The following is a 23,641-nucleotide window of genomic DNA, read 5'->3' on the forward strand; positions in this document are numbered from 1 at the left end:
GGCCAAGAAAACTGTTCAACACTCTCTGCCACGTCTGACTCTTGTATATTGATAAAAATTATAAGAAAGGGAAAGGAGTCTAGTGTTTTTCGTCATAATAATAATAATAATAATAATAATAATAATAATAATAATAATAATAATAATAATAATAATAATAGAATTAATTCAAACGCTGTCTACGATATAGCTTTCATTATGAGGATTCATTTAGATACTACATCACTTTATTTAACATCAGGGAGTATACGATGAGTGGATCACTGAAATGGCCATCTGTTTTCATAATAAATTCTTTATTCAATTATTTAGCATCATTGCCTTTATAATCACTTTATAGCGCCATTTCCCTACATGAGAGTGAATAAGTTTTAGTTCGTCTACATCTGTAAACATAAAAGACGAAAGAAAAGCAGAACAGAGGCTGAACAGAAAGGCGCCGATCACCTCACCCGCGCCATCTAGTGAGAACAAAACTTACTATAACTGTTTGCCACCGTTAATATCGTACAGTATATAAGATGATTACTATTTTATGATGCACGCATTTCTTGCATTCTGTTGAAGCTGTATATGTCATAGGGTAAGTTTAAAAGAATCCTCTTTAAAAAAGAAAAAAAAAAAACATGAGAATAATTAGATAATGATATTTAAGTAAGGGAATAGAATTAGCTGAAAGGCCAACCACATTGTACAGATTACTATAATCTCTTTGCCAATGGTTAATACCTTGCCCTTTAAAGTGTTAGTTCCTCAAACAGTGTTAAGAGAGAGAGAGAGAGAGAGAGAGAGAGAGAGAGAGAGAGAGAGAGAGAGAGAGAGAGAGAGATCAGTAGTATATAAGCAGTTACATTTGTAATAAAACATGATTCGTTAAATTAGAATGCAAAATTCGTAAAGCTAAAGGCAAGTCCAAAATTTGGCGTTCCGTTATATTGATTGAGCTTTAAGAATATTTGAATTAATCTTAGAAATCTGCTCTTCAAAATTCCTTATATATTGATTGTTATTTTCATCCTCTATTTTTATTCAATATTATCCATTTGATGCATTTTTTCTTTCATTATATATTATAGTTTTTCTATCAATAAAGCAGGTGATTTTAAAATTCTCTAATGTGCATAATTTCAATTTATTATTACTTAATCAATCTTGTATCAGAAAAGAATAAATTCAATTGTAGTTAACGTCAGCATATTTTCGGATTCACTCAGACGCTATATCGGATTAATTTGCTTTATTTAACTTCAGGGAGAATTCAATAAATGTTCCATAATATAACTCTCTGCTTCTAGGTCGTTCAGCATAAACTATCATACGGCTTGGCAGCCTTCATTCGATCATAATAAATGATTTAATTAATTATTAAGTATTTTTGTAGTTTTAATCATTATGTAGCACCAGTGTCCTAGATAATGATGAAAGTGTGTATTAGCACGTCTACATCTGTATACAGATAAGGCGAAATAAGAACGGAGTTGATCCTGGACATAAGAGCGCCGATCACCTCACCCGCGCCATCTAGTGAGAACAAAACTGACTATTATCTGTTCGCCAACAATAATACCTTGTCTTCTTTAGTGTTTAGCCTTTAGAGAGAGAGAGAGAGAGAGAGAGAGAGAGAGAGAGAGAGAGAGAGAGAGAGAGAGAGAGAGAGAGAGTTGTCTTCTCTCGTGTTTGGTCTTCAAAGAGAGAGAGAGAGAGAGAGAGAGAGAGAGAGAGAGAGAGAGAGAGAGTTGTCTTCTCTCGTGTTTGGTCTTCAAAGAGAGAGAGAGAGAGAGAGAGAGAGAGAGAGAGAGAGAGAGAGAGAGAGAGTAAATCAATAATATATCAGCAGTTACAGCTGTAGCAAGCATGGTTCTTTTAATTAGAATACAAAAGTATTCGCTTCGTCATATTGGAAGTGCTTCAATAACAAGCTCTATAGTCTTTTATATAAGCTTTTTAAAATCTTTTTTTTATTAATCGTTATTCCCTGGCTTTATTAATTTCTGTTCTTTTATTGGATTTGTTCTGCCCTTAAACACAATAGTAAAACTCTTTGTGATACATAATCTCACTTACTAGATATTTTGATTATCGTCTTCTTGATGAACTATGCCTAGGCCTACGACATAAGATTCATTCAGATAAATGAGTCACTAAGATATATATTTGTTACCACTCGCCCATAATGAATTTTACACTATTATATTTAATATTTTTTGTAGTTTTAACTATTTTGTAGTCCCATTACCCTATATGATGATGAATTAGTTTCCATTCGTCTATATCTGTACACAAACACGCAGGAAGAAAGAGTAAATCCGGGACAAAAGGGCGTCGTTCAACTCACCCGCGCCATCTATTGAGAACAGAACTTACTATATCTAGTTTTCCTCTGACAATGCCTTACAGTGCGTAGGATGATTTCTGTAGTGTTATCTAGTAATGCAGGCATCCCTTGCATTCTGTTGAAAACATATACTTTTAAAAAATCCTCCGTAAATAAACTTAGAAAGTAGAGGGCGTTTAGATAACTGAGTAATGAGAATAGATACATAAAGAATAAAAGAGGAAATAACTAAAAGATACCTAGAATTTTGTACACATAGTAAAGATGATAATTCCCTTTTATCATTTATCTGAATTTACCCTTCAAGAATACTAAAAAATATCTGCTTTTGGTCCTCAAACGTAGGTGAGAGAGAGAGAGAGAGAGAGAGAGAGAGAGAGAGAGAGAGAGAGAGAGAGAGAGATTAATCGTATATCAACCGTTACAGCAATACTAAATCATGGAACATTTATTATCATGCAATATTGGTTTACTTCGGTTTATCCAACTTCAATAAGGATTCGATGAACGTCTCACTGAGATGGCCATCTGTTGTCATTCCGCGCAATAGCAGATATCGTACGGCTTTCCAGCCACCTTTCGGATATACTAAATTCAACCTTTATTTATTTATTCATTTTTAGTTTTATTTAGTTTTAGCTCCATTTTATGAGATTGGATATGTTTTTATGTCATCTGCATATGTATATAGAAAGGGTGAATGAAGAATAGAGTATATTTCGAACTAAAAGGTGTCGATCGCCTCCCGCGCGCCATCTACTGAGAACAGAACTTACTATGATCTGTTTGCCACTGATGATATCGTACATTGCTTACGATGTATTACTGTTGTGTGATATAGCAATGTAGGCCTCTCATAGAGTTGCTCTTGCATTGTGTTAAAGTATATATATAGCATATTCCTATTTTGAAAGAATAATTCTCAAACCAACGTATATAATATACAGTATTTAGATTACAAATATATAAAAATATGATTATAGATGAAGAGACAAATAACAAATATGTGATATAAGGAAATAAAGAAATGCATCAAATGTTGAACACATTGAGAATGATACCTATTTCGTTTCTATTAATTTAACATTATAAATAATGAAGTTTGTTTCAATAAATGCTTATATTTTCATCTGATTACTTGTATTATTTTTCTGTATGAAAAATGAAGAATTGGTCATTTGCAATTATGAATAATAACATAAACATGCGTTTATGAACTTATGAATAATGCATGAGAATGATAAGGGAAATTAGTGGAATTGTTTCTTACGTCTGGCGTCGTGCCTGAAGTCTGGCAACGCAGACATGTCCACTGACCCACTCATTGAATGCCTCTTGCATTACCCTCGCAGTCGATAAAACCAAGCCTTGCGCACTCCATGTAGAAATTAATTCTCTTCAAGGAAGAAACAATTTTGTTTTCATTATTAAGCAAAACTATTCTTATTTACATGAAAAGTCTTTCCTTATCAAATTTGAGATCTATTCATCTAACTATAACATAAATAGATGTATATTCACTCTTAAGTTGCGCTTTTCCTGTGTCATTCGGTGACCACATTTTGAAGCTTCGCTGATGTTTTGAGCTTAATACTGTTTCATCTTTTATGTTTTAAAGATTTATTTTCGTTTCCCCCGAGTAATCTCTTTTGAATTTCATTATCTTAAAACTTCATTATTTCTCTTCCTAGTTTATACACACACACACACACACACACACACACACATATATATATATATATATATATATATATATATATATATATATATATATATATATATATATATATATATATATATATATATATATATATCCTTCATCCAATATTCAGTCGCTATCCCATCACTAGTTGATTCATAAAAAAGAAGCGATCATTATAACACATATGCTTTAAATACTAAATCGTAGAATCAAAATATTTACAGATAAATAAAAAAAAAAGTCGTCAGTAGTGCTTCAGACAACAGGAGACTTAGATTTCTGGAGGCGTTGCGTAGTTAGAAAGGAAATCTAACTTCCGAACAAAAGGTTCAAAGGGAAGTTTTTGAGTTTCCATGGACACACTGAATCAATAATATCTATCATACGAGTACTCTCCTCTTTCCTGGAATCCAGTGTCCTATTTATTATAGTATCGCTTTTAAATCATCGAATGCCTTTGATGTTGGCCTTCGTCGACCTCCATGAATATACTCAGCCAGTTAAATATGGATCCCGGAGAGGCAAAACAATGGAAAGACCAGGTGGAACGGTTGAAGTGGAGAGAAAGCTTCGGAAATATGGATGGTATCGAAGTTGTATATTTGCTAACATTACATTGCCCCAGTACTTGAGAATTTGAATTAAATAGGGGGGAATTAATGTATAAGTTGCGGTGGCCTATTTGAAACGTCCCAGCCAGGTGATCTGCCGGACTGGGCTTCGAGTCCCACTTAAACTCGATAGTTTTTTACAGTGTCTGTGGTGGCCGATTTGGTAACGTCCCTGACTGGTGAACGCCAGACAGGAGTTCGAGTCCCGTTCAAACTCGTTAGTTTTTTGTTCGCAGCAACTTCACTATCCTTGTGAGCGAAGGATGGGGGGTTTGGGGGAGCCTATAGGTCTATCTGCTAAATCATCAGCAATTATCAGCAGCCATTGCCCGTCCTCCTTGGTCCTAGCATGGGTGGAGAGGGGGCTTGGACGCTGATCATATGTACGTATGGTCATTCTCTAGGGCATTGTCCTGCTCGATAGAGCAATGACACTGTCCCTTTCCTCGGCCATTCATGAGTGACTTTTAAACCTTTAAATTGTGCCATCCTTGTGATCTAAGAATGGAGGGTTTGGGGTAACCTATAAACCTACCTTCTGAGTCATCAGTAGCGATTGTCTGGTCCTCCCTGGTCATAGCATGAATGGAGAGGGCTTGGTTGCTGATCATATGAATATATGGTCAGTCTCTAGGGCATTGCCCTGTTTGGTAGGGCATCGTCACTGTCCCTTGCCTTTCAGTGGGACAGGCTACAGAAGACATGAAGAGGGGTTGCTTTTTTATATAAGCAAAACGCTAAATGCACAAGTTGAGGAATTTAATGCCATATCAAGTAGGCTTGCATGACTGAGAATGGAGCACAAGCAAATAAAAGAGTGAAATGGAGTGCAAGTAGTCTAATTTTGTATAAAAACTGGAAAAGTTAAATCAAGGAGGAGGAAGTATATGATAACACATTTTCGCCAATCTTATTATTCAGAGCAAGGACAAACATAGTGGGGTTGAATATAAAAAAAAGACACCAAGATGGAAATATAAACTGTGTATTCTGTGATGTAGAAGAAAATGTTAACCACTTCCTTTTACATTCTCCACAGTATAGTGATAAACGAAGAAAAGCAATAGAGCTCCAACAACCATACTAAGAAAATAGTGCAAAAACAGTTGGAGAACCCATTTTTTTTTAAATATTGAATATAAGAAAAGTGTACTACAACAAATATTGATGAAAAGAGGAAAACTAGTATAAATAAGGAACACGCAAAACTAAAAGACACAAGAGGCGCCGATGCAAAAGCGAAGCCTTGACCTGAACCTGAACCAGAGGGCGAGATGGCTCAAGGTCATGGTACTCTATGTTCATGCCCTTACAGAAGTGAATGCAAATGATCTGAAGGGTGAATGATATGACCTGCAAAGAAATTGTAATTAACAGTGTACCCAGACATGGTATGCTAAATATCTTACGAGATCTAAATTTTGAAGTTGAAAGAGAGATGAATGCATTCAGTGGTAGATTTAGAGGAGAGAGCCTGCATGTAAATGGTAATGAGAGTGTCCAACGATGGGCATCACTGGCAGCAAGATGTGGAATGGTGATAGATGGAACACTGTTTCCCCATAAGTATATGAAAAAAACAACATGGATCTCACCTGACGGTATGATCCATAACCAAATTGACCATATCCTAGCTTGTAGGGAATCTAGATCATTCTTGATAGATGTGAGGAAAACATGTAGAGGGGCAAACTATGACTCAGATCACCTTCTGATAATGACCAAGATCAGAGTAAAACTTTGTCGAATGAAGAAACAAGCTTTCAGGAAAGTTAGTTTTAACACTGGTCAACTGGCACAAATGGAAACTAGAGGTCATGATCAATTGGAAATAGAGAAAAACGATTTTACATATTGCAAGAGGAGGAGTGTCTGGCAGCAAGTAAATGAAGTAGTCTTAAATGCAGCAGAGAGGGCACTGGGGACAGTACAAAGAAGAACATAAAAATGATTCAATCAGGATTGTTAAAGCAAGGCCGCTAAAAGTAACAAATGCAGAAGTAATTGGTTGCAGGACTCAGGTAATGGGGATAAAAGACATGAATTCAGAATTGTTATAAATGAGGCCAGCAGAACGAACAGAAGGAAGAAGAGGGAAGCTCTGAATAGTGATCTGAGAGATATTGAAAATAACAGGAGGAGATGAACTGTCAGAGAGCAGTTCACAGGAATAAAGTGCTTCAGAAAAGATTTTCAGCCTAGGCTGAGTATGATTAAGAACTAGGAAGGATTACTGTTAACTGATGAAAGAAATTATAAATACAACAGAGTAGTGCTGTTTAATAGTGAAAGTGATTGTAAGAACAGATGGAGAGAATATTTTGTAAAGTTACTGAACATACCATATAAAAAACGCAGTGAAGGGATTAATAGGCAAGCATGAAATGATAGAGCCCACGAGACAAAAAAATTGTAGCATTTATTAAGAGGTTAATTAAAAATAAAGGAACTGGAATTGATAACATCAGTGCAGAACTTGTTAAATATTGTGGGCAAAGATTAGATTCAGAAACATACAAAGTGGTTAAGAGAATTTGGGAATTTGAAAGCATGCCTGAAGAATGAGAGGAAGGTATATTTGTATCACAATGTACTAACCGTGTGTCACACGATCGTACATAAATTATTTTGTATATGTTATGCTTATATCTGCGCTCTTCCCTCGCACTAAAAAGAACCTGAATAATCATGTCTCCGGTTTTCCTCTGTAACATCGTCTGTCTTGTGAACATGAAAATGCCTGTTGCCTTAAGGTTTTGTATATAAAGGAAAGTGTTCTATAATAAAGTTACTCAGTTGAAAGCTTCCTGCCTTTGAGTCGCAACCTTTCTCTCGGCCGTCACATTGGTGACCCCGGAAGTCGACTCGCTCCCACCGCCTTCCACCCCCACCCCCTCGCCCCTCCATCGTTGGTACTATGGCGGACTCTACGGCAGTTGGGGCTGCGGCCGCCCCATTCAAACTTTCATTGTTTGCCAGCGGAGAGGGGTTTGCTTGCTTTCAGCGCGCAGAAGTCCAGTTTTGCATCAGGGGCGTGACTCGCTCAACCACCAAAGCAGATTATGTTCTCGCAGTGATACCCGAGGACACCTTTCCAGAAATATCCGACTGGCTTTGTGAACAAGGAGACACTCTCTCATTTCCACCTTCTGGTCGATGGCGCCCACCGACGATTGGTCAACGCAGACTCGTACTTGTCGACACCTCTTCAACCTGCCCCCTCTAACCTCGCTCTCCACATCAGCGCACACACGGATGCCTATGCCCCCCTCCTCACGCAGTACCCGGAAGTTTTCCAAACGCCCACGGTTCCTGCCAAGCACGGTATTTATCACCATATCAAGAAGACGGGACCCCCAGTCTTCGCAAAATTCAGACGTCTGGCACCGGAACAATTGGCAGCCGCCAAACAGACGTTTGCTGAAATGGAGGAAATGGGCCTTTGCCAAAAGGCCTCCAGCCCATGGCTGTCACCCATACACATCGTTCTGAAGAAAGACGGCTCCCTCCGTCCGTGCGGGGATTACAGGCGCCTGAACATGCAAACAGAACCGGATCACTACCCCCTCCCAAACATTGCCGACGTGACCTCCTACCTGCACAAAGCGAAGGTTTTCTCTACGCTCGACCTCTTGAAGACATCCCCAAGACCGCCATCACCACTCCGTTTGGTACATACACCTTCAATTACTCCTGTTTTGGCCTTCGTAATGCTGGGGCCACGTTTCAACGTCTCTTGGATGGCATCTTAGGGGACCTCCCTTTCTGTGTATGTTATGTGGACGACATACTTGTGTTCTCCTCCTCAAAAGAGGAACACCTCCGTCACCTGCGCATCGTGCTCGACCACCTGCAACAAAACGGCCTTGTAGTCCGGTACGACAAGTGTACCTTTGGCGCCAACGAAGTGTCGTTCTTAGGGCACCGTATCACTCCTTAAGAGTCCATCCCCTCCCTGAGAAGGTAGTAGCCGTTCAGAACTTCCCCGCACCCTCGACCGTCAAAGCTCTGCAGGAATTCTTGGGCATGATAAACTATTATCATCGCTTTCTGCCAGCCATTGCTACCACGCTTGCTCCTCTCTATGCCTCCCTCAAAGGCAAGCTAAAGGACCTGAAGTGGGGTCCCCTTCAAGAAGCAGCCTTCTGCAATCCAAAGAAGGCCCTATCAACTGCTGCGGCTCTCACTTTTCCTATCCCACATGCCCCTCTCCTTCTCTCCACTGCTGCCAGCGACGTCGCTAATGGTGCAGTACTCGAGCAGGTGGTCAACGGCTCGCCCCGCCCATTGGCCTTCTTCAGCAGAAAACTGTCCAAGGCAGAATCGGGTTATTCTACCTTCGATCAAGAATTGCTGGTGGTGCTCTTGGCTGTCCGTCACTTTCGCCATTTCTTAGAAGGTACGCCCTTCGTCATTCGCACAGACCCCATGCCTCTGGTGCACGCCTTTACTCGACAGTCTGATGCCTGGTCCACCCGGCAACGCCGATATCTCTCCGCCGTGGCTGAATACAATTGCACCCTTCAATACGTCCCTGGGAAAATGAATTCCGTTGCTGATGCCCTGTTAAGAAACACGTTGGCTGCCGTTCAACTGGGATTGGATTACAACGCCCTGGCTGAAGCCCAACGACAGGATCCAGAGTATCAAGCATGTAGAACATCCTGCACGTCCCTCCGTTGGGAAGACTTTCCCCTCGTAGACTCCAACACCACCCTCCTCTGTGACGTCAGTACTGGTAGACCGCGACCTTGGATTCCTGCTCCCATGCGACGGCAGGTGTTTGATTTCATTCACGGCCTTTCACATCCCTCGTGCCGTTCTTCTGCACAGCTGCTGGAGGCAAAGTTCATTTAGCACGGCATTTCTAAGGATGCTAAGGATTGGGTCCGCGCCTGTACTTCTTGCCAAACTTCCAAAGTACATCGACACACGGATTCAGGAGTGGGCACCTTTCCTTAACCTCAGCATCGTTTCGCACACATTCACGTCGACGTTGTAGGCCCCCTACCCACATCACAAGGACATCGTTACCTGTTTACCGTCATCGACCGCTCCACTCGTTGGCCTGAAGCTATTCCCATAGAAACTGTAACGTCCACCTCATGTACATCTGCCTTACTCTCAGGATGGATTGCAAGATTTGGTATCCCTGAGCATATTACTTCTGACAGGGGTACCACTTTCACCTCTCAATTGTGGTCATCATTAGCGAATCTCCTGGGCATCACCCTATATCAGACAACGGCCTTCAACCCCGGTGCCAATGGAATGGTTGAACGTTTTCATCGCACCCTCAAAGCAGCTTTGATGTCCCGCTGCAAAGATTCCAACTGGTTTATTCAGCTTCCCTGGGTCCTCCTGGGACTAAGGACCACTCCTAAAGACGCTCTCGACGTCTCGGCAGCTGAAATGGTATATGGCGACCCGTTGGTCGTCCCTGCCGAATTTTTTCCTTCTACAACCTCCGACGACGATCTCTAGCGCATACGTCACGTCGTGGGAAAATTTACTCCGTGCCGCCAGACTTACAAGCCTCCAGCGAAGCATCACATACCAACGGACTTGCTCTCTGCAACGCACGTCTTCCTGCTTAACGACACTAGCAAGCCACCACTAACGCCCCCTTACACGGGCCCTTTCCTTGTGATCCGACACAGTCCGAAAGCATTCCTACTAAACATTTGTGGCAAAGAAGACTGGGTCTCCATTGATCGCCTAAAACCTGCTTATCTTCTGCCAGATGACCCGCCTACAGTTCGCCTCTCTAGATCAGGGCGCCCTATTTAACATGTACAGTATGTCATTTTTAGGGGGGGAGCCATGTACCAACCGTGTGTCACACGATCGTACATAAATTATTTTGTATATATTATGCTTGTATCTGTACTCTTCCCTCGCACTAAAAAGAACCTGAATAATCATGTCTTTGGCTTTCCTCTGTAACATTGTCTGTCTTGTGAACATGAAAATGCCTGTTTCCTTGAGGTTTTGTATATAAAGGAGAGTGTTCTATAATAAAGTTACTCAGTTGAAAGCTTCCTGCCTTTAAGTCGCAACCTTTCTCTCGGCCGTCACAACAAAGACAATAGAACAGTATGCAGTAACTACATAGTATTGTGTATTCTCGCTGTAAATTACAAAGAAATAGTCAAACTATGACATTGGAGGCTGTCACAATATTGTCTTAATATTGTAGGTGATTATTAAGATTGCTTCACTCTGGGCTAGTCCACAGTTACCATTGCCAATATATTCATACTCTGCCAGTAAGCGAGAAATACTGGGAATATAATAAAGATCAGTGGCGGCACGAGTTTGTGGATTTCGAACAAGCATACGACACCATTAATGGGCCATCTTTGTGGAGCATATTAAGAAAATTCGACATCCCAGTAAAGCTAGTTCGACTAATTCAGATGTGCTACCTTAACACAAAAGGTAGAGTGAGGGTGGGAGGTGACCTATCTGACCCTTTCAACACAGAGACTGGACTAAAGCAGGGATGACCAATATCGTGTCTCCTTTTCAATCTTGTGTAGGAATGGGTGATGATATATATACCATTAGAGGGAGATGAAGTCAGGATTACAAATAGGGTAACATGATGTGGATCTATTTGGGGAGAACTTTGCAGAATGCGATAATAAAATAATTAACTTTAGAAGAGCAGCATAGCAATTTGGTTCAGAAATTAATGAAACTAAGGCTAAGATATAGAAAATTTCAAGGGGAGGGAACGAGCTGGACTTCATAAAGCTTGGAGGGTTAATGCTGGAGGTAGTGGCTCAGTTTAAATACATGGGCTCAAAAATAACTATAAACAATAAGGAAAAAATAATAAAAATCAGAATTCCTTCTGCTACAAAACTTAATTGGACCATCAACGATCTACTTAGGTAGAGACAAGTATCCAGAAATATAAAAATTCCAGCCTACAAGACCATCATAAGACCTATTACCACATACGGCTGTGAAACCTGGTGTTCTAACGAAAGAACAGGAAAGAATGCTGTTTGGTTTTAAGAACATGATATTGAGGCGAATATGTAGACAAGTCCAAGATGAATGGAGCGGCGAATGAAGGAGGAAACACAATTTGAAACTAAGGGTAGTATCAAGGCTGCCACTTATAACAAATTATATAAGATCACACAAGCTTAAATGGTCTGGCCAAGTAATGAAAATGGGAACAATAGTTCGATTAGTGGACTGGAAACTATTAGACCAGCGGGGAGAAGACCTATAGACAGACTGTGCATGAGGTGGTTTAACAATATCTAGACAGACTTGGAGCAACTTGGAGTTTGGAGAATATCCAGTTGAAGGGCGTACGTGGGCAGTAGAGGCTTCTGGTGGAGGCGCCGAAGGATCATGAGGGTCCAATGGCAGTAGGGAGAGTGATTGAATGTTATATATATATATATATATATATATATATATATATATATATATATATATATACATATATATATATATATATATATATAGATAGATAGATATGTGTGTGTGTGTATAAAAGAACTTTTACATCGCTGTATTAATCATATAATTTCATTTTCTCTTCTACTTAAACACCCTCTCTCTCTCTCTCTCTCTCTCTCTCTCTCTCTCATCTAACCAACTTATCGCATTTTTGTAGCATAGTCCCACTATCGTTTTATTTACATGCTCTCTCTCTCTCTCTCTCTCTCTCTCTCTCTCTCTCTCTCTAACCAACTTATCGCATTTTTTGTAGCATAGTCCCACTATCGTTTTATTTACATGCTCTCTCTCTCTCTCTCTCTCTCTCTCTCTCTCTCTCTCTCTCTCTCTCTCTAACCAACTTATCGCATTTTTGTAGCATAGTCCCACTATCGTTTTATTTACATGCTCTCTCTCTCTCTCTCTCTCTCTCTCTCTCTCTCTCTCTCTCTCTCTCTCTACCAGTTTATCAGATATTACGTAGCATAATTTCATTTAATCCAGTTCAACATCCTTTCATTGTTTTAATCATATGCTCTCTCTCTCTCTCTCTCTCTCTCTCTCTCTCTCTCTCTCTCTCTCTCTCTCTGAACTATTGAGCGTGGGCTGCCCTTACTATTTTATTCAATCCTACTTGACGTCAGTCCATTATTTAATTTGCTTTTCAAACTGGCGTGGATCTATATCAAGGAAAACATAAGAAATAGCCTTAACATTTGCGTCAATGGATTGCTCCAATCATCCAATTAATTCAAAGGGTTTTCATACATGTTACAAACTTCACTCGCCAAAACTATACCCGAAGCATAGAAATAGAATCAGGAATAATCATCGAATAAATTTATCATTCTTGGAAATGGCTTCGCACCTGCATTGTTAAGTTTAAGATATACTGCAGTTTTGTTTTTTGTTTTAGGTGATAGCGTTAATCGTATTATATAGCCCAAAAGATATTACGTTAATTCTAAACCTACTGCTAGCTACCCTCTTAATAGCCCAGCCAACGAAGTTGGAAGGTTATATTTCCCCCCCTGTTTGTGTGTTCTTGTATGTGTTTGTTTATATGTGTGTGTGTGTGTGTGTGTTTATGAGTAATGAAACTCGTAGGGATTAATTGTTATGTAAAAATCTGGAAATTATTAAATTTTGGAAGGTCAAGGCCACAGTCAAACAATATATCAAGTTCACGTAATCTGACATAATTTTGGACATCGTTGTCACAGAGACTTCAAACTGGGTTTATATTTGAGCGTATGAAAATCCCTGCCTATTATTAGATGTTAAGGTCAAAGGTCAAGGTCAAGGTCGAGCAAAAGGCGGAGAAATGAGCTGTCGCGCGGAGGTCTGAGGCCCCCTCTAGTTTAGAATGTTTTTCATACATCATATATTGGGTGCCACTATAGCGTGAGTCCTACCCTCATTTTCTGTTTCTACCTCAATATGGGGAGTCAAATCTACTATAGGGTGATTCCTACCCTCCTTTTCTGTTTCTACCTCAATATGGGGAGTCAAATCTACTATAGGGTGATCCCTACCCTCCTTTTCTGTTTCTACCTCAATATGGGGAGTCAAATCTACTATAGGGTGATTCCTACCCTCCTTTTCTGTTTCTACCTCAATATGGGGAGTCAAATCTACTATAGGGTGATTCCTACCCTCCTTTTCTGTTTCTACCTCAATATGGGGAGTCAAATCTACTATAGGGTGATTCCTACCCTCCTTTTCTGTTTCTACCTCAATATGGGGAGTCAAATCTACTATAGGGTGATTCCTACCCTCCTTTTCTGTTTCTACCTCAATATGGGGAGTCAAATCTACTATAGGGTGATCCCTACCCTCCTTTTCTGTTTCTACCTCAATATGGGGAGTCAAATCTACTATAGGGTGATTCCTACCCTCCTTTTCTGTTTCTACCTCAATATGGGGAGTCAAATCTACTATAGGGTGATTCCTACCCTCCTTTTCTGTTTCTACCTCAATATGGGGAGTCAAATCTACTATAGGGTGATCCCTACCCTCCTTTTCTGTTTCTACCTCAATATGGGGAGTCAAATCTACTATAGGGTGATTCCTACCCTCCTTTTCTGTTTCTACCTCAATATGGGGAGTCAAATCTACTATAGGGTGATTCCTACCCTCCTTTTCTGTTTCTACCTCAATATGGGGAGTCAAATCTACTATAGGGTGATTCCTACCAAACCACCTAAACAAGCAAACAACCAAATAATGTAATATTCCCCTTCCAAGGTGTTATTACAAGAGTAACACCTCAATTAAGCGTTACAAAACCAACTAAACAAGCAAACTGTGTAAACAAAACGATCATTTTACTTTACCTAACCCAACCTAAAGTGCGTTTCGTGGAGATCTAAGCATGTTTTATAAAATAGAATAAATCAAAATATTGTCAAGAAGTATTTTTTATATATCCTCCTTTGGTAGGAATCACCTCACCCCCGAAAAAATAGGGTAGGAATCACACTATAGTAGAATCCTGATGGAAGGAATCACACTATAGTAACACCAAACAAATATTGTTTACAGATGTCATAATAACATGTAATTCTAAACTTCAATATCTAAAATCTCTTAAATTCCAATTTTTCAGAATGTTTTCCTTTTATTACTAAGACTCACGCAATGAAAATAAAGTTTCTTCAACCCATACCTAACTCTAGAAGAACTTTGGAAAATCTTTCGGAAAATATATACACATAATATATATAATACAATATAATATAATATATATATATATATATATATATATATATATATATATATATATATATATATATATATATATATATATATATATATATATATATATAACATGTAATTCTAGACTTCAATTCAATATCTAAAATCTCGATAATTCCTATTTTTTCAGAATTTTCTCCTTTTATTAATAAGACTCACACAATGAAAATAATGTTTCTTCAACCCATACCTAAATCTCGAAGAAATTTGGAAAATCTTTCGGAAAATATATACACATAATATGTAAAATTATCTGACTTAGGAGCGTGTTCAGGGTTTTATGTATTATCCCAAGCCTCGCGTAATTTTCAATAGAGATTTTTCACGCTCAGTAATCCATGAAAATATTATCATAATATTATACCTAAACCACTCGGCATTCTGTTCTAAAAAATGTGGTTTATGCATCCAATGATATTTGGATTGTAGAGGACGAGTGGTAAATGACATAGAATTCCATTGTGAAAAACTACATTATTATTATTATTATTATTATTATTATTATTATTATTATCATTATTATTATTATTATTATCATTATTATTATTATTGTTGTTGTTGTTGTTGTTGTTGTTGTTTTCATTATTATTATTATTATTATTATTATTATTATTATTATTATTATTATTACTATTATTGTTGTTGTTGTTTTTATTATTATTTTTGTATGTTACGATTACTTTGCATCTTGAATATTATGAGGGTTAATGATGATAATAATAATAATAATAATAATAATAATAATAGTAACAATAGAAATAACAATAAATATAACTATAACTATAACAATAACAATAACAATAATAATAATAATAATCCAGGTTCTTTGAAATATTTTTCATAATTAAAGATTACCAGTAAAATGTAGAGTGATCATTTATCATGAGTTAGATATCATTGCAATTTCCTACCTAATTTTGTGAACAAAGAGTGTCTTGAAAAAACATTCACTTGTGCGTGATATATGCAGCATGAAATAATGAGGTGAATTCATAATGAAATTGCTACAATAACTCATTTTATCACACTGTGAAATTCAAATAACCAATAACATGAATGTATTTGAATGGAGTTCAAGGATACAGTTTTTATTATGTCATTAATTAGAGCTACTGAAGTGGAAATTGCAGTGAATAATCAGTTTAAATATTTAATAGGTGGGTGTGGATGATATGGAAATTGCAGTGAATAATCAGTTTAAATATTTAATAGGTGGGTGTGGATGATATAGAAATTGTTGTGAATAATCAGTTTAAGTATATAGTAAGTGGGTATGGATAATACAGAAATTGTAGTGAATGATCAGTTTACGTATAAAATAAGTTGGTATGGATAATACAAAATTTGTAGTGAATAATCAGTTTAAGTATATAATAAGTGGGTAGGGATAATACAGAAATTGTAGTGAATAATCAGTTTAAGTATATAATAAGTGGGTATGGATAATACAGAAATTGTAGTGAATAATCAGTTTAAGTATAAAATAAGTGGGTATGGATAATACAAAAATTGTAGTGAATAATCAGTTTAAGTATATAATAAGTGGGTATGGATAATACAAAAATTGTAGTGAATGATCAGTTGAAGTATAAAATAAGTGGGTATGGATAATACAAAAATTGTAGTGAATAATCAGTTTAAGTATATAATAAGTGGGTATGGATGATATAGAAATTATAGTGAATAATCAGTTTAAGTATTTAATAAGTGGGTGTGGATGATATAGAAATTATAGTGAATAATCAGTTTAAGTATGAAATAAGTGGGTATGGATAATACAAAAATTGTAGTGAATAATCAGTTTAAGTATATAATAAGTGGGTATGGATAATACAGAAATTGTAGTGAATAATCAGTTTAAGTATATAATAAGTGGGTATGGATAATACAAAAATTGTAGTGAATAATCAGTTTAAGTATAAAATAAGTGGGTATGGATAATACAAAAATTGTAGTGAATAATCAGTTTAAGTATATAATAAGTGAGTGTGGATAATACAGAATTGTAGTGAATAATCAGTTTAAGTATTTAATAAGTGGGTGGGGATGATATGGAAATTGTAGTGAATAAACATTCTAAGTATTTAATAAGTGGGTGGGGATGATATGGAAATTGTAGTGAATAAACATTCTAAGTATTTAATAAATGGGTGGGGATATGGAAATTGTAGTGAATAAACATTCTAAGTATTTTATGAGTGAGTGTGGATGATATAGAAATTGTAGTGAATAATCAGTTTAAGTATTGGATAGTAGACATTATAGAAGACGATAGGACACATAGAATAAGTTGGGGTTGGGAGGTTGCACGGCCGTTTCTGAAGACTGTGAAGAGACCTACTGTGGATACCAGAGAAGCGATATATAAAGATAATTTCAAGCGTTTATGGGAGTGAAGTTTGGTTGTTAAAGAAAATAGAAATAAAAGTGTAAGCCAGCTGATATGAACAATTTGGACAGCATGTGTAGAAGGAAAAGAAATAAAGGGGTAAAGATTATGGAGAGATATAAATTATAATTCGGAAGAGTTACCCCAGTTGGATGGATTGCCTCTGCTATGAGGAGAAGTGAGTGCTTTCTATCTAGGATGTAGGAGGTGATGGGTAAATCATGAGTGGTTTACACTTGGTGTCTAATGGTTTAAATACAATACTAGTCGGTCATATCATTATGCTTATAATGAAGAGGATAATACAATTTTTTTTTTTTTTGCATAGGTTATCTTACAGTGATGCAATAGTTCCTCTTAAAAATGAAGGACATGGACCAAACCAAATATGGCTTCCACAAATGAATCGTCAGAGGGACACCTGTGTACTGATAAATCATTTATAAAATACAGCTTCTTATGTTAAGAACCTGTCACATCTCAGAAGATTGCACGAACGGACAGATTGCGTGCGAAAAACTGTTATCCGGTCATTTACGTTGTGAAAATTATCGGGGTTTAATCCATGGGGATTGTAATGTAACAAAAATTGAACGGATAAAACGAGCAAAAAACGGACTTATAACGAACAAGTAACGGAAAGAAATGGATGCACAACGGACTGCCTAACGAACATCAATGGATAGGAACGAAATGGAAAAGGACAATTAAAGGATAGAGAACGTACAGAACGCAGGAGCACCGGAGAAGTACCAGACAGAACGGACTAATACCGGAGAAGCGCCAGAGGAGGACAGCAGATTAAACGGACATTTACATACTTCAACGGAGTGAAATTCTGTCTCCGTTCCCTCTCCGTAATCGCAAGCCGGTGAGATGTGGCCTACGCTTTAGGTTCAACTCACAATGGAGTGAGTAACTTCAAAATAATAAGGGGTAAAGTGTAAATGGTGATGCTAACATGAAATTTGGCAAACCGACTCTTCTTGACCATCGGTCTCATCATCAACCTCTGGCCACACAAAATATTGCCATTTTCCAAGAGCGCCAGTAGGTTTTCAAAATGACTTCTTGTGGATATCTAAATATTTATATTTAATTGTTTAATCACCTTCGAATTTTTCTTACTGGCAGTTTATGCTGAAATATTAAAACCAAGCCTTAACATACTTAGATATATAATTTGCTGCCTATTAATATCCAAGAAGGCTTTCACTATATAAAAAAATATCCAACAAAATGCCAAAAATTAATACTTGAGTTTATATGCAAAAGAAAAGTCAGGTAATATATGTATTCGGGGTAACCTCAGCTTTATTCTTTTATTTCTATAGATTCGAAATTAATCAAGTCCTACTTAAGTTATTTTCATCCTCGTTAAAAACAAAAATTTAATAATTAGCTCAATGTAACAATATAACAGTATAGTGTCAGTGCACTACCGGGGAACACTGGTTGACACTATAGTCTGACAGGCGTGTTCAAAAAGGAAAGAATCTGACTAAATAACTAAAATTGGAGATGATTATGTACAGTACAGACAAAAGTCATGTACCCATGGAGCTTAAGATGTACATAAGAGACAAGCGGTTAAGTAGAGATAGGTGCTGCTATTTTACTATGGCAGAAATTTTTTATTGTTACAAACAAAGACTGAAACAGCTAAAAGTTAATGCTTCCTTTGTTAACCGAACGCAGTTGAAAGGACAGATACTTGCCTGTATTCAAGAACAGGATGCCTTAACAAAGGGAATAAAGATTTGGCTTACCTTCAAAGGGAAAGTGGGAGAAGCCCTAGCCATATTATGAGACTATAATGGTGTAATAATCGTAGCCAAAATGAGTTAAGATATTAAGGAAGCAGATGTTTGAACAAGAGAATGAATTTAGTGGAGTCTTAATAGCAGACACTAGAGAAAAATATGTACCATCAAGTTTGTTGGAATTAGTGTGTTCTGCAAAACAGCGGTGATATATAATCCCAACTTATATATAAAAAATTATATACTAATCTAGCTTTAGCACAACTTTTGTACTTCAAGTGTCGGAAGACTATAGCATCTTCAGCATTTTCCTGATATTCAAAGCCAAGAAAACCTTCATTTCTAATATACCTTGGTCTCCAGGCCATTACAAAACCTAGAAAGCTTCAATTAGTTTATACATTTCATGAACATGGAGTCGGCATCAGCTATGATAACACTTTAGAATTAACTAAAGAGTTGTGAGAAATAGCTTGGCCAACTGCACTAAGAAAGGAATCTTTAAGATCTTTACATCTGCTGTTGACAATGAGGACCATAATGCAAGTGCCACAACAGTACAAACATCTTTCCATGAGACAGGCCTATGTTTGTTTCAGTATCTGAGGGTGAGAACAAACACTTGACCCAAATCATCCAAAGTGGAACAACATAAATAAACATACTCTTCCTGGATCTTCTTCTTTCCCACAATTATCACTACATTAGGGAGTTGGTTACCTGATGCGCCCTCTCCAATGTCTCCAATGCCTTCTATCAAAGACATCTTCTCCCAAACCTCTTCTCTCCATATCATCCTTCACCTTATCTAGCCCTCTGATTCTCTGCCTCCCTCTCGATCTTCCTCCTAATCCTTCCTCACTCTCTCCCCACCATCCATCTTCAACACGTGCCCACACCATCTCAGTCGAGACACTCTTACCACCTCTGTAATCTTTACTACTCCTGCCATTCTTCATATTTCATCTCAGCATTAATCCTCTCTGTTCTCTCAAGCTTTGCTTCCTCTTTTAGTCTTAGAGCCAATGCTTTTTATTCATACATTAGCACTTGTCTTATTAGGCTACAGTGATATAAATCTTGATTGGCATTTTGTTATCACATACCACTCCTGCTGCGTCCCTTTCACTTTCCACAGAGGGTTTTTATCCTTTTATCGACTTCAGCCTCAGATCCTCCCTCTTAACTTATGGTAGATCCCAAGTATCCAAATTGGTCCACTTGTTTTATAACTGAGGCCTACTTTCATGTATGGCTATCCTGTCGTACCTTCCTCACCATAGCTTGTCTTATCTACGTATACCGTCAAGCCACCCTATTCCAAAGTCTCTTATCACTCTACAACCCTTCTCTGTAAGTCTTCCTCATTTCAGTGATAATCACCGAATATCTGCATATAGCAACTCCCACAACTCGTAATTTCTGATTTCTTCTCTTAACACATCCAAGACTAGCACAAATAAAAGCGAGCTTGATGCTGGGCCCTGGTGAAATACAACACTAACATCAAAAGTTGTTATTACTTTTGTCCTTGTTCATTTGTACATCATCTCTACCATTCTATCCACCTTCTACAAGTCTTTCCTCTTCCTCAAGCACCAAAACATAATTTATCTTGGTATTCTATCGTAAGCCTCCTTCTGGTCTACAAAAGCACAGAAGAGCTTCTGGTTTCCCTTTAGCCACATTTCCTGTAGCTGCCATAAGGTAAAGAGAGCATCCTTAGTTCTTCCCCGCCTCATGAATCCATACTGCTGTTTCCCAATCTTTGCAATCTCTCTCAATCTCTTATCTAGTACCCTCTCAAAAACTTTCAAACCATTCTCCGTTTGTTTAATTTCCCTATAGGCACCACATTCCATATCACCTTTCTGCTTAAATAGATACTATTAGACTCTCCTCTCAGTCTTTGGGCATCATTTCCTCTTCCCACATTGCTCTTAACAAATCAAGCATCCGTTCTTCTCCCTCTATAGCTAGTGTCTTGGCCATTTAAATTTGAAACTCTGATGGGTCTGGTGTTTTACCATTTTCCATTTTACTCAATGACCACTTTACTTCTATATCCCATATCTCCAGCACAGGCCCTTCCCCACTATTGTGCTTCTCCCATCTCATCTCTCTCTCTCTCTCTCTCTCTCTCTCTCTCTCTCTCTCTCTCTCTCTCTCTCTCTCTCTCTCTCTCTCTCTCTCTCTTGGTTCTTAACATTCAATAGTTATCCAAAATATTCTCTCTTTCTCTTTTTAATGTCTTCATCCTTGTGCAATATATTTCCATCTGTATCCCTGATGACTACCAGTTGCCCTAAGTCTTGTCTTTGCCATTTACGTACGTTTGAGATCATATAGATATCATTTTCTCCTTCCTTTGTTCCTAGCCTTTCATTCAAATCTGTCAACAACTCTTCCAATAGTTTATAACTACTTCCTCCTAGAATCTTTTTCCTCTTCTCTGTACCATTCCTCTGCTCCCTGTATTAGCCTTACTTTTCAGTCCCTAAATGCCTTTAATTTTCTTTTGACTGGCTTGCATCTCTCTGTCCCACCAGCACTTTTCTCCTTTTGAAACACCCCATCTACTGGTTCTTCTTACTAATTCCTCTGTTCCGCCTATGCATATTTCTTTCATATCCCCCAAGATATTTCCTACACTGTTACCTTGTCTAATTTCTAAGTTCAAGCTCTTCAGTCGTCTCTCTCTCAATTATACTAAGTTGCTCACCATTTCTTTCTTTGGGGTCCTCAACCTTAATTCTAGATCTCCTCTTTCTCTACTTGGATTTTCTACCTCTCATTTTAAAATCCATCACTACCAGTCTATGGTGCTTGACACACATTTCCCCGCAAAGTCCCTTTACAGTTCATCACATTGTTTTTGTCAGCTCCTCTAGCCACGATGTAATGTATTCGGCTTTCCACTCGACTTTCAAAGGTTATCAGATGCTTATCAAACTTCTGAAACCAGGTAAATCAAAACCTTTCCTGAATATTACAATTTAAACAAGAGAGTCCCACCCCTCTTCATGCAGTGGACGTGCAGACCACCCAAATGTTTTGTTTTCTAGGCATATTTAACTTGAGTATGAATGGCTTGAGGAAGTCAGTCTGTCAAACATATCTTGGAAAACACACCAGGCTTCTCAGAAGCGACAGGCCCCCTTTAAAATAATCTTGTCATCAATGTTGACTCTTTTTCAAGAGGTATACCAGTTAGTTGCATTGATAAAACATACCATGGATACTAGAAGAGCAGTTACATAGTTTCTCGATCCTATCCAAACCGCAGTTCTAGGGGTTGACCAGCCACTATCTACAATTGCCAAGCAAATCCAGTGGGAATAGCCAGTGCAGTATGGTGATGTGCTTATCATGTTTGGAGGGCTACATCTAGAAATAACATAATTCAAAATTCTGGGTGATCTCTTGAAAGACAATGGTTGGGCTGCTGCTATTGCAGAAGCAGATATAGCTACTCCTGGAACAGCAGATTCAATTATCTATGCTTCACATTGGAGGAACATATGTCTAGCCTACCAAGTGAAAGCTTGTAGTTTATATCGCTGACGTAAAGTTCCTTATATGGCATATATCTAGGAAGTAGAAGATGTGAATACTGGATCAGAAATCAAGAGTTGATATATTCACAATTCTACTTTTGAAATCTTGTGCTTCATCTGAAACTTCTAGTGTTTATTTTCATTAGGTCATACCGGGAATCTATTTTCAAATTTTACAAAAACATGTTGCAGGAATTCATTCCTTTCTTCTTTACCCTTATCAATGTACATTATGCTAAGAGGCTTTCAGTACATTTGAGACACATGAAGGCTCTCCAAAACAAAACTTTGTTTTAATTCTCTAAGGGAAATTTACCTGTCAATGAAACCACTCGGCCTTTTTCCCTAATGCTAAAGACCAAGCACATGATCAGAATAATGTTCATGTGAACGGAGATGGTGGAGCCATTCGCCTATTTGAAGATGCAGATGCTCTCAGAAAGTGAACAGTAACTGGTCCTGAAGCTAGCCGCCTGATTGAGGAGTTTGAGAAAAGAAGCGATGCTGATCCAAAATCTGAGGATAAGCTTCATGAGGACACTGAAACTGTGCAGAAAAGGTTTCTTGGAATGGTTGAAAATCTAGCAAAATTAATCAAAGAAATAGGCAATTCTTTTGAGGAAGATTCAGTGGATCTGATTCTGTGAAACACTCATGGAATTAAAGACAGCAAAATTGGTGAATCCTTGAGATTTACGAAGAACCTTGAACAGACAATTCACAAAATTTATTGAGAGACTCAAGACATCTATCAAATTCTACAAGCCAGTACACACAAAAAAAAAAAAATTATTGTTCAGTCGTAAGATGTCACCCACTGTGCCCAAGGGCAAACAGTCAATGCAAACCATAAAGGAAGACCGTGACCTATTTTCACGCCTCTTCCTGTCATTCCAGAATAGACAGTGTGACTTGAATTAAAATTAAAATTTCCCACCATCACGGCACAGGATGGGCAGATGCATCACGGCACCAAGTCACAACTGCTGCTTTTACTAGAGCAGCAGGCCTCATACATCCATGATAAAGAGCATACCGCTGATGTTATTGTAATGGATGGGCA

The sequence above is a fragment of the Palaemon carinicauda genome, chromosome 23 (genome assembly GCF_036898095.1).
Source record: "Palaemon carinicauda isolate YSFRI2023 chromosome 23, ASM3689809v2, whole genome shotgun sequence".
Taxonomy (NCBI): domain Eukaryota; kingdom Metazoa; phylum Arthropoda; class Malacostraca; order Decapoda; family Palaemonidae; genus Palaemon; species Palaemon carinicauda.